Here is a 13767-nt window from a genome sequence, read left to right on the forward strand (position 1 = left end):
CCAGAACCAGATAATGCTGTCGTGCATTTCATTTAAATATTTTGTTGATCAAACAAGAATCTTCACAAAAAGAGGCTAATGGTTCAGGCGGAAGCGTTGTTTTTAAAATATTTTTTGAAGAGAAAAGGAAAACACTGACTTTACTAAGTCATTTTCCTTTTTACACGCAGTTCTCGATACACACTTTCTCACCGTTGCTTGTAAGGCTCAAAGCATTTAGCCAATTAGTGTATTATTTTCATGTAATAAAAGAGGCAGCCATATGAGGTTGAAAAAAAAACAAGATATTACGCAAACGAAGCCACGTTGCTTGCCATAGCCCTCAAAATGTAAATGATGATCATTTATTGTAGAAACGTTACGAATTCACGTCAATAGTGGGCGCAGATGTCTTTAGTCTGCTTAAGCTCTGATTTTATACATTTTTTTGTCTGTGACCCTTGGTCAGCACTTCCGTGTGCGCATGTCCCGTACGCACGGAGTGTACCTACATCGCGATCGTTATGGTTTCAATTCGTGAAAGAGGTCAACAGCCCTTAAATTGGATCGGTTGGAAGGAGCAAAGCCACAAGAGGGCGCTTTATTAAGCGAACTGTAGACAAATTGTGACATAACTGCAACCTTGGTCCGCATGCCGATTGAACTGTGCACTACCACCACCAGTATCGGGCTTTCATGCTGTCGGGCTGACGGGCTGTCTGTCTGTCGTGCTGTCGGTATGTCTGTCTGTCTGTCTGTCTGTACAAACAAAATCCCGACAATATTAGGCTGGCGCCTCTGGGGCCAGCAAAAAACCTTGATCACGTGATTTACAATTAAGCATCATTACCTTCATCTCTGAAAGTGTCAAGAGAAACATCTCTAGTGCATGCTCTGTCTTAATTTCAGTCGCATGATATAATGCAGTGGATCATTCTTTTCAGCGTTGAGATGTATACAAGCTAGAGTTGTCATTATACAAACAGATTTTGAATAGACCGATCCATTTAGCCCCGCCCATTGCACACGTAAGTAATTTATAATGTGTTCCTCTCCCATTGATCTCCATTCTCAATTCAACCATGCGTACTTCACACGGTTTAGCAAAGCACGAATGGAACCGTATGCTTACGCACCTCCAGCGTTTATCCAATAGTCGCTAGTAATCAGTGGTGCGCGCGCGTGTATGACGCTTTTACTATCCGGTTCGTTAGTGTGACGTCACCTCCAGCACTTTCTGCACGATTGGAACCGGAAGTTAACGCAGCTCGGGCGTTTGTAGCCAATGGGCGCTAGTAATCCATGGTGGGCGCGCGTGTATGACTTTTTTACTAACGAACCGGGTAACGAACCGGATACTGCATGTTCCAGCTGTGCGCGTCATACGCGCGTGCACGTGCATCGGACTTTTGTGTATGTATGTCGGACATTATTTGCGACTGTGATTGGTCAAAGCACCAGTGGGCGGGGCTAATGTTTCAGTATATTAATTTTGTAGAATCTGTACTTAGATTGATGCTGTGCCTCCTGCACTGTTTACTCCAATTTTAATACGAGCCATAGTCTGGGAGTATTTCTTAATTTTTTTTAGTGTACTCCTCTAACGCAGTTCCCTGAATGTATTATTTGCAATCAGTTAGAATATTGTGATACCAGTCTAAAGTATGTTTGGATTATTTGTTTTTCCACTGAAATAATTTTCAACTGAACTTTTTGAGTTTGTAAATATGGCTTATAAATAAAATCCAGTCAGAAAACGAAACCAACTTTTTAATTTTCTTTTATAATAATCTTACAACAACCACTATTAAAGCTTCTCTTTCGTTTTTTTTTTTTTGTCGGGCCATCTGTTTCGCAGTGTGGATACCCAAATAATAATAATACTGATAATAATAATGTGGTGCTTGTATAGCTCTTATACCAAAGGTCTCAAAGCGCTTCACGTCTATTACCCCTGTTCATCAGGTTATGAGATCAGTTTTTGCAGCATTTCGAGATCAGCGCATTCTGGTCTCTATCCTCACAGGCACCCATTCATACTCCTGAGTGGAGAGAAGCGGAGAGAGTAGTTAAGTGTCTTACCCAAGAACACACGCACCATGTTTCCCATCAGGGTTCGAACCCACGTACCACGGCACGTGAGTTGACCACCGTAACCATTGGACGACAGCGCTCCACGAAAGGAAAGGGTATTTTTAAAATATGGGATTACTGTCATATTTCGTTGCGTGATTAGTATTCCAGTATTGAATTAGTATTGAAGACTGCCAGAGGCATCATATTTTTTAAATGCTTAACTGAAGGAAGAATTGACAACGTTTATGGCATTTCAAGTGTTCTCATTAAGTGATTTCAGACTTTTTTTTTTTTTTATTTAGGCGCATCTCTCATTTCAGTATCGTGAATTTGCCTGCGTATTTTGTTGTGTGTGGGTAGTACTCAACAAAACGTCAAAAGTCTGCTCAGTTTTGTTCCGTTCATCTAAAGTTTGTGTTAAAACCGGTAATGAATAACTAAACAGTGCCCACGCAACCCGGACTTTGGTTCACTGCTTAAGTGAACATCCGGGTTTCAGTTCATATCGGCAGGGATGATTTGCAATATCGTGCATTTGTTTGCCTCCAACGTGAACAATTTAAAGCAGCAAGTTTTCGCCTTCAATAGGCCTGTTGGCTCGTAGAGTCCAAAGCTGGAAGAGTGCAATGCATCATACGGGTCATGAGTGTAACGTTGGATGCAGCTTACACCTCATCCACCGACGCCATAAGCGGGTAGACGACATTAGTTGCATCAGTGAGTTCACCGCTATCTCGTGAGAAATTCATGTATTAAACTAGCCTATCGAGTGCGTGGTATTGGCTGGTTAGCATCGTAGGCTAGGCATACATGGGGAACCCAGTGCCTGGCACATGCGGCTGTTGGTGACTGTGTGTACATGTCGGAGTGTCTGTGAGTATTTGTCAATTTAGAGCTCGCAGTACCATTTCTAATCTTAATAATCTTGGTATACAATATGAATTATTACTATACCTCATGCATATTCGTGATCGAGAGCCGAACTCTCACTGGTCAATTCACCGTCACATGCCAGATGCTATTTTTGCTGTTTAGAGTAAATACGCATGCGTAGTAGACTGTCGCACGTGTTACCCATGGAACAGTATAGGCTACTACGCATGCGCTTCACAAAGCAATCGTGGAACTTTCGCACGGTTGTAGTATTGGAAGTTGACAAACTAGTTCCCTCGGCTTCGCCTCGGGAACTAGTTTGTCATCTTCCAATACCGAGGGGAGCTAATATCGACTGTCCACCCGAAATAAACCACGATATATTTGTTTTACTATGCCTCATACATATTTAGTTGCCGATTTGTTTTTCGTTGCCGAATGCAACTAAATCAAAATCTTCGTAGAAACTTGTCCAGTTCACCCCAAAAATATTATTGCTCAAATTCACTAGTTCAGTAATGCAATACAGTAGTTGTAAATACAATAGTTTTGGGCATTATTGGATCATTTTGCAAGATTTTTGAAGAACACGTATGCAAATGAGGAATAGTCTGGTGCCTGGATATGCGTTACATTAGCGCATGTTTTTGTGTGCGGTGTCGGTTGAAAAACAGAGTCAATTCGTCGCAGCGCGAGCATGGCGTGCGTTACGAAAACACGATTTATTTAATTAAACTGTTACGATCTTATCGAAACAACATGCAGTATCACATTTTATATTAATATGAACAAATTGGAAAGGAAATGAGTATTTTCGAGAAGGCGTGGACGAATGATCCCGAAAACACGTACTGCACGTTTTGAATAACAAAACCAAGTACACGATAAAAATCCATTTCTAGCCAACTGCAGTATCGAATCAGGATACAGGAAGAAAGTTTCCTATCCAGGGCTTACTACTGGAAACGCGGTTGGAAATAAAGTAAGCACTGGGGACGAGGTTGGGTAGCCGTTAGTATCTGTACAAAATATATATACGGCACGTGACTAAGACGGGAGGAATGCCTCCTTTTTCCGAAAATGACCGAAGTTTGCCTAATAGATTTCGTCGAAATCTCAGATAGCGCCTGGGTATTTCTGGGTATAAAATAGGTTTTGTTGAACTACCTTGCTTATTAAAAATTTAAAAACTAAGTTGATAATTAATTTTCATAAATTGGATCAAGTAACTTAAAATTCAATGACGATTTTGTGCATCAATAAATGTGCACTAGGATCGTACGAGGGGTGAGCTTTGTTGCGTATTTAAATCTGGCGACGGTTTATGGGGTTTTCCCAAAACTCGGCCTGGTCTCCATTTTGGCTTCGCCTGCTAAGATGATATTTCGGTCCCTAACTTTTAAGATTATAGGTCAACCTTCGTCAATGTTTTCTTACTGAAATATCAAAATGTGTGACAAATGAAGCAGGTAATGTTTTTGAAAACGTGATAAAGCGAATTCGGAAACGAAGCCGAGCTTTGAAAAAGGGCCGTCAATGTCGTCATGTTTATTTTTAGCCCCGTTGGCTGCCTGACCTACAATTTAGACGTCTAGTCGGGGGAAATTGTCAACCAGACTAGAGATAAAAGGTTACCCGTGCGAATGTCTACTACGCCAGCGCTTTACGAAGCAATAGTGGAACTGTCGCACGGGTGTAGTTGGCACGCGCCAACATCGCCCTAGCTAGCTAGCTACACATGTAAAGATTGCGGCACACGTAATCAGCGAGCTCAATGATGCCGAACTGGAGAATATTGTGGACAATAAAGATGCCTCGTCTACTAAAAAGCTTTCCACGATGCGAAGTAAACTCTTAGAAGTTATGAATTGCAAACAAACTGAACTTTTCTGAGGTTCCGCAATAATCTTCTTCTGGTGAGCTGGGACAAGATTCTCAGAGAGTATATGCCGATGTGCGTACTGCAACGGGAAAATTCGGCAACTGAATATGTATGAGGTATAGTGAAAAAAAGTTTACCTGGTATATTTCGGGTGGATATAGTCAATATTAGCTCCCCTCGGTATGAAGTTGGCAAACTAGCTATTAAAACAGGCGTCACGCGCGCAAGGGCGGATCCAGAACACAATTGAGGGGGGGGGGGCCAAAAAATTATGGTCCCCAAAAATTGAGTCAACAAAATTATGGCGTGGGGTTCGGGGCCCGCTTAAGGTGCGGTGTGGTGCGATCTGAGGCAATTTCTGACCACTTTAACCAATGTTTTTTTTGAGGAAAAGATGGTGGTATACTCATGGCCTGCCTTTATTGCGACGTCACATAAAACAAAATGGGTTTTTTTATGGGGGGGGGCATGGCCCCCTTGCCCCCTCCCCCCGGATCCGCCCTTGCACGCGCGTCACGTTTTGGCGCGCGTCACGTTTGGCTCGGTCCAAACCCGACCTTGATCCCTATCCTGCCACTGCATTGACGTGTTTAGCGGGGTATTGCGCAGTCTCGTATTTTTTGGTCCTCTTAACCCCAGATTTCCCGCAAAAAAAAAACCGCTGCAGTTTTTTCTACGACTTAGCTGTTCGTTCTGAATGTGGCGCAACAAATAACTGACAAGTAGATTGTATTCATGCAAGTGGAAAAAGTGTCCTAAACTTCACAATCATTTAAAAAGAAAAGAAAAAAAAAGGCTTTTCTGCAACTATGCGGAAAAGCCAAAAATGATAAGTGTTTTTGCCAATACTGATATGGTACTGATTATAGCATTGGAATTAGGATTGTTATGCTCGTCATTTCATCTTGAACACTGCTTATCTCCTCATGGTGAATGCGTTCATTCTCTTTTGAGAGTTCCCAATACGTCATGCACGGTAAATGGAATTAGTAATTTTGTTTAATATTATTTTGCGTGTGTGAGAGGAAATGTCTATGAAGAAGATAGTTTTAACTATTCGGTTTTAGTATTTTCTTTACATTTATTACATAGTCCAAGCTTCTGTATTCATGTGGATATAGATTTCCTTATTGTGTCAGCATAATAAAAGTAACACCAATTAAAATAGTATATTAACACGATAAAACAGAATGAAATTAATTACTTAAAATGTACTTTTGTGTATAAAAAATAGTGGAGTGTTACTTTTTGTGTTCAATCCAATCAAAGTATTTTTTTCAAAAAAGGTAGCTTATTTAAAAAAGCAAAAAGCGACCATAATAATATGGTCCTTGCATGAAGTCACTTAGTGTTTTTTGTTTTGTGAAGGAGTGTAGTGTAAGATGCCAAACACGTATGCGTCGTGGCACCACATTCCAAAATTCGTGAGAGTCAGTATTCACCAGGACTTTAAACCACTAAAGTCATTGTATAAACATACAAAGGCATTGTAATAGGCAGTGTCGATAGCCCGTAGGCCCAAATAACCTTTCTAACAGTTCGCTAAAGTGCTCCTGGTAAACTTCTTGGTGCAATTATGTTCACCTTGGGCAAGAGGAAATTGAATCTGACTCATGAAAACGTCATTATAAGGCATACGATTCTGCTCTTTGTGCTGTTTTTCCGTTTAAAGCAACGAAATTGATCCACAAATTTACTAAGGTGAAAAAGCTTTGGCTGTTACTTATTTCACAAAAAAAAACCCATGAACATGCTCATTTTGTTGTTCAAATTGAAAAAGAATAATTTCGGTCGGCGCTCGAGTGAACACTCAATCTACTCGGATAAATTTTACTATAAAACGTCGGGACCTTAACTTCATTCAGTGGGCGGATTTTCCATTTAAGACGTGTTTATACCCTTTTTTATTCAGAATAATGGAAAGCAATATCCCGCAGAAACTAAATCTCTGACCAATGTTGGCAGCTCCCTTCGTGCACACCAAAGATCTTATAGCGCCAAAAGCGCAAGATGGGGAACTCCATAGAAATTGCGAAATCGCCATGGACGCCATTCGAGCAGCAAACCATTGTGCAAACCATTGTTCGCACAATGGTTAGCTTACTCGAAGCAAACCATTGTCTGTTCACAGACTCCCGAAAGAATAACAAACATTGCTGGGAAAACACCCACTGGCCATAGATGTTCTCACTTCCGTGAAGGTTATTGAAACTGAGCAGCACTCTGTGTTACTGTGATTTGTTTCGTTCGAAATCAGAGAAGCATTTCTGTGTGCATTGATATGAGCATGCATAGTCATGATGAAAAATGACATTTTTTTAAAATTAAAATGAATCCTAAATTTTTCGTCTATTTATTTCAATTTTAGACAATGAACATCACGAAATTATCGTCAACGGGGCGCAACAGCGATTCTGTAGAGGCTCTGGCTCCGATTTCAGACTTCAGTAGAAGTCTTCATCTCACTGAGTTGTTGAAGGATAAATCCCTGAGAGAGGCATACGCAGCAGCGCAGGCGGACGGTCAGCTACCAACCAACCGAGCCCGGGTCCTGATACTCGGGGAGCCTCGTGCCGGTAAAACCAGTCTTCTGAACCGGCTCATGGGAAGGGAGTTTGACATCCGGGAACAGCCGACTGAGGGGATTGAGACGCGCATGTGTCACGTGACCAACGTGGACAAACAGTGGAACGAATCCGAAGGCGCCAAGGCAGATGACATACAGCAATGTGCCTCAGTGGTGACTGCCCTTGGTGAAATGTCGTCGGCTATTAAGGCAACGACACTCGGATCTGATACATCGAGGAAGAACGACCCCACACAAACGCACACGTTGCCCGATTTAATGAAAATAGGTCTACAGCTATTTTGTTTGTTCGTAGTTGTGTTTGGACTTTGCTTGTTAAAGTACGGGTATACGGCATTTGTATGGTGTACATTCGGGGCATTAACCTTGATGCACAACTACAACTTTGCGTATCGGTTGGCAACGTATATATCTTTGTTCTGCGTTCTCTTTGACACAAAAATCAGAAGAGATATTTTGATAGAAGCTCCGAGCTGTCAGGAGAGGGAGGACGGGTTTGAAAACCGGACAGTTTGGTCTACTTTGCAGAGCATGGTGTTGGATGCAATAAATAGCATAATGTTGGGTGTAGCCAATGGTTTCGGTTGTCGCACAGGTGTCGCCGTTGCCTTCTCGGCGAGTCTTCATCCAGAAGAGATTAAGGCGACTCGAGAAGCTGCTGCTGAGGGTCCCGTTATCTCATGGGACATGCTCGTGTTGAGTGTGATATCAAGTGCAGGAATACTTCTTGGCATTGGATGCTACTCTTTTTGTTCATTCAATGACCGGTGGCATAAATACAGAACTGCTACGTGCTGTGGCCTTCTGGCGTGGATACTTGCACTGAGCCTCAAAGGAGACTGCAGAAACAGACGCTACTGGTTCCTGTTTCTGAACGGAATTATGATGTCAATCCAAGAGACATGGGGGATGATTGTTGGTCGGAGAGCTTCCCATAAATACGGAGTCAGAGCTAGTTACGTTTCGAAGAAGATTGTTGGCTTCATCTTTGGCCTTTACCTATCATACATCTTAGGCTGGACAATGAGGATACCAAACTTTAGTTTGCCGTCCGTGACATTGTACCTTCTTTCCATTATGGCACATCCCTTATTTGATCTTCACAACACTTACAAAGTATGGCGAGAAAAGTCAACCTTCCCCGTAAAACTTATCCGTGAGCAGATGAAAACTGTACTCCAAAGACAACCAGTCTTAGAGACCAAGCTGAGTTTATGGGACTTTGCTGGCGACACTTTATATCACTGCACCCATCACGTCTTTATGCCGGACAGAGCTCTGTACGTGATCGTCTTCAACCTACATGCCGCCGTTTCTGACGAAGATGGGCAACTGCAGAAACTTCTCTTCTGGCTACATTCAGTCTGTGCGCATGCGTGTCATCCAGATGCTGTTATCATCATTGTCGGCACTCACAAGGCAAGCGTCTCTGACGTTAAAAAGTTACGTTTTACTGAAGAACTTCACCGTCGAATTACATCTCATTTCTGCCATCGGCTGGTTCTAAACCCTCTCGACGACAAGCCGCTGTTTCTCGTCGATAATTCCCAACCAGTTCACGAAGATTTCCAGCAGTTGAGGGCACAAATATTCAGACGGGTCGAGAGCGCCGAATACGCTCAGGAACGATATCCCATCAAGTACCTGCTCTTCTATCGCCAGATTCAGAATCGTCGAAAGCTGGCAGAGACGGATTGTGCCGCTTACGTGATGACCTTGGACCAAATCAGCGACCTTGCAAGAGATACTTGCGATGTGACCAATGAAGACGACTTAAAGAGCATGCTGCGATTTTTTGGCGAGGCTGGAGAACTCATTCACAAAGATGACGACGACATCTTGCGAGAACATGTCGTGTTGGACCCCCAGTTCTTAGTTGATGTCATGAAGAAACTCGTGCGAATCCCGCGTGGCTCTAAAAGGTCGCATCGCTTTGCTGTGGATTGGAAAGATTACGAAAGTAGTGGAATTATCACAGAGGGTCTGATGCAACATATTTACAGCAACATGTCCCATCTTGTGCCACTTCTGACCAAGCTTCTGCAGGCCTATGACCTCATGTGTCAGGTGGCGTTTGTCTTAAATCCAAAATACCCCCAGAAGTCGTTCTTGGTTCCTGCCATGCTGCCTCCTTACCGGGGTGAATCGGTGAACTTTTGGAAACCCCAGAGTAAAGAGGAGGTCTTTTATTTCGACTTTGGTTCCTTCAATCCCAGCACCGTCTACTACCGTCTACTGACCCGTTGCCTGACATATGCCATTCTAGACAAGTTTGATTCCAACTCAAAGCCTTTGATTTTTGCAGACCGGTGCCGGTTCCACATCGGTACCAGCTTCATCTTCAAGTTGCAGCTGGAGAGACGTTCTTCTCAACAGATGCTTCTATCGGTCACTGTCTTGGCGTTTGAGCAACAAAATCCCGTTTGGAATCTCCTGAAATTCTTGCTGAACGTCGTGAAGAGCATAACAGCGAGGGACTACCCACAGTTGTGCTTCTCATTCGGTCCTCGCTGTCCTTACTGTGTGCACGAAGCCATTTTGGGAAGATCAATTGACGATATCTTAAAAGACACCTGTGAAAACAACATCCGAGAAGAGGCAAACATCCACGTGCTCAAGATGGCCGGGAATGACCAGCCGTTCCCTACGATGTCCCCGGCCGTGATGCTCTGTGGTCAGAAAAGATACGAGTTGTAGCTGTCGGGATATAAATCTCTGGTAGGTGTATCCATTGCTTGGAAACTCTCCCTCAATGCATGGAGACTGAATAAGAGAGTTGTGAAGACATCTTTGTCTTTCAGCAGTGGGCATATTTAGTACGTTCCTCGTGTTAGAATAACACCTCCACTGTCTTCACGTTTCCCCAGTAACCGTTAACCAGGTAGACAAACCACTAGTATAAAACAGGCCATCTACAGTTTATTGATAAAGGGGCGGGATTCTGATAGCCGGCACGGTTCTACAGTGTTTGAACTTTAGAGTTTGTGAGTAGCTCGCTCAATTTAGAAATCAGTTTAGAGAAACCTATTCTTAATTGAGACCAGGCACTTGTTTGGAAGACAGCGGGCATCTATCCAGTTCATTGACAAAACAATTTGGATTTGATCATTTCTCCCCTCCTCTCCCATTTCATACGACACAGGATGCAGACTGTGGTTCCTGCCATCTGCCACAACGGGTAGCATTCACTACGAAGACACCAATTACAAGACTGCCTCCCGACCTCTTTCATAAGGTGTGCTTGCTGCTTAACGACACCCACGGGATCAGAAACTGGAAAGCCCTGGCAGGTGAGACTTGTTAGCTTACGACTACTATGACTATTCACCTTAGCTTGCCGATGATAAAAAAAAAAACCTAAAGCCATAGCCATCTATATAGTATCCCATTCGGTTACGACCAAAATAAGACTAATTGCTCTCCCGTCAGAAAAAAACCAGAACATTAGATTCCTTTGAAAACCAAAACTGTGGTTATACAAGTTAATCAACTACAGCAAAGCTTAAAATATTAAAATGGAGGACATGGAAAGGAATATAATGTAAAATAAACCTGGCTTTAAACCTTCTTCCATTTACTTTCAACAACTTGGGAAACACAAGGAAAAATGGACTATGAGCTGAATTTCTGCTTCCGACCTCTGGAACACTGTACCGGCGCGCTAGATCAACTAAGCTATCTTGATCTATGTTGGCAGTGCCTTTGCTCAAGATGAGCTAGGGAGCCATATCAACAAAGACATTCTAATATTGCCTCACCGCGTTAATCATGTACAGCTGGATAGCTGTAGTTGGTGAAGTGCCTGTACGCCATTCCAGAGGTCACAAGTTCACCCCCCGCTGCAGTCAATTTCTTTGTTCACTCAGTCAGTGAGATAGGTAACCTGTCCAAAATACAAGTGACACTCGGTCAATTAGTGAGAAAGGTGCAAAAAGAACACTATGATATCCTTCTAGGATCAGCAGTGAAACGTTTAATCGGTATTCAGATCCTTCTTCCTTTTTTGGCTTGTATAGGCGAGTTGGGTAAAGACGTGGAGTCCGTAGCAGTGTTGGACAGCCAGCGGATAACCAACCCCACCGAGTGTCTGCTGCGAGAGTGGGCGATGATTGACGGTCACGTGACAGTCAGCGACTTGCTGGAAGTCCTCGGTAGACCTTTACTTCAACGGATGGATGTCATACAAGAAATACGTGCACAAATGGCACAAGAATGAAGTGTGGTGGAAACAACTGCATTGGTCGCACTAGTTTGGTTTTATACTGAGACGGAGCTCATTACCGGCCACCCAATGAATTCTCTGAATTCACAGTTCTGAAACTACATGTACAAGAAACAGACTATCAAGTAAATATAATTGGTAGTTTAGATTTGAATATTTTGAAAAAGAAACACTCCTGGCGATGGCCAGTGGAAACGCGAGTGAATACTCGATCTATTCAGTGGAATAAATTTCAAGCATTGACAGGTCATTTTGCATATTTTTTTAAAATGTAAAGTTGTAAATCCATTGTAAAAAAAAGAATCACCCCAGTTTAAACTCAACTGAATACTCGGTGTGATGGGTTGAATGAATGTCACTGTAGGTTGTCTTGTGCGTCGTATCAGTCGCATGGATTGTTGAGTTGTGAATATTCTATGGAAAAAGAAAACAATTATGAGAACAAATGAAATAAGGAAGCAATCGTGATAACATAATACACAAGTTTGATAAACTCGTATGTCGACGGAGTGTTTGGACAAACCAATAACTCAGAAACAAGCAGTCCTCTAATCGGATATCTTTTGGCCTATGATTTTTGTAGATATTATCTGCGTCGCGTAGGGACGCTACTTTCATTCAATGAATTGTAATGAAACGAATTTGAACACACTTTTCATAGCATTGTTTAAACTGTAGTTTGTCGAATGATTGTTAATCAACAGAGGGGGCACGTCCACTTTAACGGTGGGGCGCGCTGATACAAATTGTGAGGTCGTGAAAGGGCATCAGTTTGGGATTATTTTGTTGGAGAAGAAGTTATTCTCTGTTTCATCTCCACAGTTTTATGCTAGGGAATTATAAACAATTACTTTAAGTGTCTCACTGTTTTATTTCCAATCTTTGCTTCATTATGAGGGAGACGTGATATCCGCCAAACCTGCCGAGTGTCATACGTTTTGGCTATACAGAATTGGGGTTAACATTTATGTAAAAATGCACATGGTAAAAAATGTAAAAATGCATGTAGCAACATATCGCCCGGTTACATACATGTACATGCACTGTAATGCATGTAGGCCGGTGTACATGTACATGTACAAACACAAAATGTAGATTATGCATTTAGAGTGGATGATAACCTGTATATGAGTAATTATGAATTAAAAAAAAAATTGGACATGATAATTTATTAGAATTGTGAATGTATCTAGTGTAATAGGTTTTTCTTTGAATGTACACGATGGAGATATAAACAAGTGGCAGTGCAGGCCTTAATTGAGTGGGCAACCCAAACATGGTGTCAAGACTCTGTCTTCGGACTCTAAATGTTTAAGTGTTTTTACCAAGCCTGCAATAGACGGTTATCCGATGTTGGCTGGTTGAAATAAAATAAAATAAAGTAAATAAAACAATAACACTACAGTTTTATAAGAAAACAATGTCTACACCTTATGACGTTCTCCAAACATCGATAGGTTCATCTTTCGTTTCAAATGTGTGCATTCTTCTCTTTTTTAGCAGTTTCTTGGCACAATCTCTAGTGCCACTCCTCATTTCCATTTGACCTTTGCCAGTTATTCCCTCAATCATAACAATTATTCTAACATTGAACATGTCCCAGAAAAAAAACACTCAACCAATTGATCAGGCCATCAATCTTGATTTCAGTATTAAGATTGAAAAAAAGGGTTTCAGAAGGATTTGAACCGACGACCTCTGGAATTTTGTGCTCTAACTGTCGAACTATCCAGCCACATCAATTTGGTGACTAATCAATAGAACCCTTTCTTTTGAGTTCAGCGTGACCTGCGGAGGAAGAACAAGCTCTTCCAACTCATCAAAGGATTACGTGCAATCGTTTTTTTGTCAGCAAGATCGTCGTCCTGTCGGCAACATCGTATGTCCGTTGACAAATGTGCCTGGATGAAGAGCGCCACCTATTTTGTCCGATAGTGCCCACGATTGTCCGCTTTGAATAGTTCACGCTATAGGAAGATGGTGTCCACCTACCCACCCCAGCTCCGCACTGCTTTTGGATTTTACGGAATCGGGTGACCGGGAAAAACAGTCTACATTTAAGAACGTATGGCCTGTCGGCAAATGTGTTGTCCCCCATTCAAAGTAGTCTATAGCGATGCGCCTTTTGTAATCTTGTTTGGTTTGATG

The 13767-nt window shown here is 42.2% G+C and overlaps 1 pseudogene; it reads left to right on the top strand.

Annotated features, from left to right (window-relative positions):
• The first annotated feature begins 6820 nt into the window (after positions 1-6820).
• LOC119723263 lies at positions 6821-12178 on the top strand (annotated as a pseudogene).
• Positions 12179-13767: the final 1589 nt, after the last annotated feature.

This window comes from Patiria miniata, unplaced genomic scaffold, assembly GCF_015706575.1.
Source record: "Patiria miniata isolate m_02_andy unplaced genomic scaffold, ASM1570657v1 HiC_scaffold_16, whole genome shotgun sequence".
NCBI lineage: Eukaryota > Metazoa > Echinodermata > Asteroidea > Valvatida > Asterinidae > Patiria > Patiria miniata.